Below are 5,000 nucleotides of genomic sequence, written 5' to 3' on the forward strand. Positions count from 1 at the left end.
CGATCAGCCCAAAGTTATTCAGAGTCACCAAGGCAAACGGACCGGACGAGCCGACCGATTGGTTTTGATCTAATAAAAGCGTCCCTTCCATCTCTGGTCGGGACTCTGTTTGCATGTATTAGCTCTAGAATTACCACAGTTATCCAAGTAACGTGGGTACGATCTAAGGAACCATAACTGATTTAATGAGCCATTCGCGGTTTCACCTTAATGCGGCTTGTACTGAGACATGCATGGCTTAATCTTTGAGACAAGCATATGACTACTGGCAGGATCAACCAGGGAGCTGCGTCAACTAGAGCTGAGCAGCCGGCCGCCCGGGAGTGTGTCCCGGAGGCCCGCGCGAACACGCAAGCGTCCGCTCAATTATTCCGCAAACAGGAGGAGGCTGGGCTCCCCTGCACGATACACCTCGAAACCCTCTCAGGTCCCGGCGGCGCGCAGCGCCGTCCTAAGTACTTGGTCGGGTTCGAGAGAGGCGCAATCGCCCGGAGATAGGCGAGTAGACGCTTTCAGTGCGACCACCCGTGCTCCCAACTGAGCTTGCCGCTGCCGACAGAGGCCCGGGAGCGTGCTGTCGTGGTGTTGCCGGCGGGAGACAACACGCGGCCACAAACAGTGGCCGGGCAGCTCCAACGCCAGCGCCACAGAGGGGCAGAGCCCCACTTGGGTGCCAAAGCGAACTCTCCCAGCACAGCGCACGCGCCAACACATCCGCACAGCTGCGATACAAACCACCTGCGAGAACCGCGGGGGCGACCGAGCAGCAGACGGCGTCGCGGCGCCGAGTGCCGGGCGGCGGCGCATCCTCGACGCACACAGTCCTCAATCGGACCAGCACACTGCAGATGTCCACCGCGCTTCGCACCGGGCCCGCGAGGACCCACTTTGGCCGCACGGCGCCGCGCGCTGGGTGCGCCGGCGCGCAGCTGCGCCGCCTGCCGCGTCCGTCGGCCGGCGCGCCTGCCACTGGGCGCCCCCACCAGCCGGCTGTAGCGCGTGCGCCCACGCAGCGCGCGGCCAGCACGCCGGGCGCTCCCCCCTCACCGGCCGGGGACGGTCCCACCCAGCCACCGCCGCGTATCGCTTCATACCCACATGCCCACTCACGTTCGTGGGTATGACGGGTGTCGCTGAAGCAACCAGTTAATACCTGTACCGATTGTCGCAATCAATGATTCACCTCCAGCGTAAACAACCGCGCAACAACGGATTTCCAGTTCATTTGCGTAACTTGGGCAGCAAACGTAGACGTCCATCTACATTTGCAAATTCAGTGGGTCTTGCATGCCTGGATGATATGCGTCACGACACGCCACATCAGCCCACATACATGCTGCGACGTATACACGAGAGAACACGTGGAAGGTGGCCCGCGTACGTATGCGAATGCCATTGCACAGCTGCGAAGCTCATTGAACACGCAAACTCCCGCCTGACGAACTAGAGGCGACAGGGGGGCGATATACGTCTTACAGCAGTACACATTACAGTGGATAGCGGGACCATGTGGAACGTACGCAACACTCGCTAGATGTTGTGAGGGTACGCACCGTAACATGAATCAATACGCAGGACACCAGAGAGTGCGAGCACTGACCTATGTTGAGAGGGTTGCGATTAGGCAACGCTACATGAATGTTGCAATTCATATAACAATTACAGGTCAGGTTAGGGCCCAACGTGGGTTAGGTTAGGGCCCAACGTAGGTTAGGTTAGGGCGCAACGTAGGTTAGGTTAGGGCGCAACGTAGGTTAGGTTAGGGCGCAACGTAGGTTAGGTTAAGGCGCAACATAGGTTAGGTTAAGGCGCAACATAGGTTAGGTTAGGGCGCAACGTAGGTTAGGTTAGGGCCCAACGTAGGTTAGGTTAGGGCCCAACGTAGGTTAGGTTAGGGCCCAACGTAGGTTAGGTTAGGGCCCAACGTAGGTTAGGTTAGGGCCCAACGTAGGTTAGGTTAGGGCCCAACGTAGGTTAGGTTAGGTTAGGGCCCAACGTAGGTTAGGTTAGGTTAGGGCCCAACGTAGGTTAGGTTAGGTTAGGGCCCAACGTAGGTTAGGTTAGGTTAGGGCCCAACGTAGGTTAGGTTAGGTTAGGGCCCAACGTAGGTTAGGTTAGGTTAGGGCCCAACGTAGGTTAGGTTAGGTTAGGGCGCAACGTAGGTTAGGTTAGGTTAGGGCGCAACGTAGGTTAGGTTAGGTTAGGGCGCAACGTAGGTTAGGTTAGGTTAGGGCGCAACGTAGGTTAGGTTAGGTTAGGGCGCAACGTAGGTTAGGTTAGGTTAGGGCGCAACGTAGGTTAGGTTAGGTTAGGGCGCAACGTAGGTTAGGTTAGGTTAGGGCGCAACGTAGGTTAGGTTAGGTTAGGGCGCAACGTAGGTTAGGTTAGGTTAGGGCGCAACGTAGGTTAGGTTAGGTTAGGGCGCAACGTAGGTTAGGTTAAGGCGCAACATAGGTTAGGTTAAGGCGCAACATAGGTTAGGTTAAGGCGCAACATAGGTTAGGTTAAGGCGCAACATAGGTTAGGTTAAGGCGCAACATAGGTTAGGTTAAGGCGCAACATAGGTTAGGTTAAGGCGCAACATAGGTTAGGTTAAGGCGCAACATAGGTTAGGTTAAGGCGCAACATAGGTTAGGTTAAGGCGCAACATAGGTTAGGTTAAGGCGCAACATAGGTTAGGTTAAGGCGCAACATAGGTTAGGTTAAGGCGCAACATAGGTTAGGTTAAGGCGCAACATAGGTTAGGTTAAGGCGCAACATAGGTTAGGTTAAGGCGCAACATAGGTTAGGTTAAGGCGCAACATAGGTTAGGTTAAGGCGCAACATAGGTTAGGTTAAGGCGCAACATAGGTTAGGTTAAGGCGCAACATAGGTTAGGTTAAGGCGCAACATAGGTTAGGTTAAGGCGCAACATAGGTTAGGTTAAGGCGCAACATAGGTTAGGTTAAGGCGCAACATAGGTTAGGTTAAGGCGCAACATAGGTTAGGTTAAGGCGCAACATAGGTTAGGTTAAGGCGCAACATAGGTTAGGTTAAGGCGCAACATAGGTTAGGTTAAGGCGCAACATAGGTTAGGTTAAGGCGCAACATGGGTTAGGTTAGGGCGCAACATAGGTTAGGTTAGGGCGCAACATAGGTTAGGTTAGGGCGCAACATAGGTTAGGTTAGGGCGCAACATAGGTTAGGTTAGGGCGCAACATAGGTTAGGTTAGGGCGCAACATAGGTTAGGTTAGGGCGCAACATAGGTTAGGTTAGGGCGCAACATAGGTTAGGTTAGGGCGCAACATAGGTTAGGTTAGGGCGCAACATAGGTTAGGTTAGGGCGCAACATAGGTTAGGTTAGGGCGCAACATAGGTTAGGTTAGGGCGCAACATAGGTTAGGTTAGGGCGCAACATAGGTTAGGTTAGGGCGCAACATAGGTTAGGTTAGGGCGCAACATAGGTTAGGTTAGGGCGCAACATAGGTTAGGTTAGGGCGCAACATAGGTTAGGTTAGGGCGCAACATAGGTTAGGTTAAGGCGCAACATAGGTTAGGTTAAGGCGCAACATAGGTTAGGTTAAGGCGCAACATAGGTTAGGTTAAGGCGCAACATAGGTTAGGTTAAGGCGCAACATAGGTTAGGTTAAGGCGCAACATAGGTTAGGTTAAGGCGCAACATAGGTTAGGTTAAGGCGCAACATAGGTTAGGTTAAGGGATGGTGTATGAGGGGGGAGGGGACGAGGTTCGTTCATAGTGATGATGGTAAGTGGACGCCTGAGGCACCCTGAGATGTGTCACGTCAGGATGCACCTTTGGCTCAGGGGAGGTGGTGCGCCGGTTCTGTGGGTGTGGCAAGGGAGTGGCAGACCTGTGTCTTTCATTCCTGCCATTGCTTATATGCTGTGAGACACGCCAGTGTGGTGGTGTTGGCTGCACCCCTGTGTAGCACATGTGTGGGTGTTTGTGGCTTATCTGCGTAATGATGGTTGTTGGAAGTGTGAGATATTCTGTTTTTGGGGTGGACCTCCTGGTTTTGTTATCATAGTGTGAATGGTGTAATGTGGCGGAGAGGATGCACTGGATGTTGTTCCATGGTGGTGCTTAGATATTGTGTCTGTGTCTGTTACAGCCAGAGAGTAGTGTGTGATAGGGTGTCTGGGTGACGTGTAGTTCACATTGTGTGCAGAGACTGTCAGCATGTATAGGGACAGTTCTATGTCGTATGTCATCTATATTCCGATGGCTCTGCATCTATTAGTTATCAGCGCCATGTATCAGTTTAATCTGGTTGCAGTCTCGTGGTGTTCTATCTCTGTACAGTAGTAGAGGTGCGACTGCACTACGTAGCTACCCCTTGCGGCAGCTTTCCCCGGTGTATGGCATATGATTATCAGCAATGAGTCGATTAGTGACAACTGGTCGTGTGACAACGTCACATGTCTGCGGGTGGGATACGCTACAACCTGCTTGTGGGTCAGGGCTCAGTAATGCTCTCCTCACACTGAGCGCTCGGACCGTCATTACCCGTCTGCGTGATGTATTGCGGAGCGCTTTTAGCCATTGCCAGAGTCTTTGCGACTGCGAGTGCAACGCCCATGGGGACCGACATGGTTGGGGCGCTTCCTAGCTGATCGCTCAGCATCGGAATCCGTACTGTGAGCACGCAATCGCGCACAGACTTAGAGCATGTGTAGGGACAGCGGGAATTTCGCATCTTGGATACAACGCTTCATGAAACGGATGATATAGGGGTGGATTGCAACTTACGACTGCGAGAAAAGTCCGCCGTTCATCCGCTGGAGTTGCAATTTGGGCAGGTGACGTGAGGCACGTACGGGGGCGGGTGGCGTGATTGTCGGTGGACGACGTCGTGCGGCGCAGGGACTGGCGTTGGTGCTCTTGTGGTGGACAGTGGATGCAGGCTTTGTGGGTGGGGTCGGGAAACGGGTACTGTGGGCCCATCGCCGTCGTAGTCAGCTTGGCGTCGCATAGATGGCGGTACTGTTTTTGTGGTGC

General features: G+C 53.8%; 1 non-coding gene across 1 annotated transcript in view; it reads right to left on the minus strand.

Annotated features, from left to right (window-relative positions):
• LOC126197113 (small subunit ribosomal RNA) overlaps positions 1–285 on the minus strand; it is a 1,909-nt gene extending 1,624 nt beyond the window's left edge. Inside the window, exon 1 of the ribosomal RNA XR_007539512.1 lies at positions 1–285. This exon is cut by the window's left edge and continues 1,624 nt beyond it. This is a non-coding gene — a ribosomal RNA (small subunit ribosomal RNA).
• Between the last annotated feature and the right edge of the window lie 4,715 nt (positions 286–5,000).

This window comes from Schistocerca nitens, chromosome 7, assembly GCF_023898315.1.
Source record: "Schistocerca nitens isolate TAMUIC-IGC-003100 chromosome 7, iqSchNite1.1, whole genome shotgun sequence".
NCBI lineage: Eukaryota > Metazoa > Arthropoda > Insecta > Orthoptera > Acrididae > Schistocerca > Schistocerca nitens.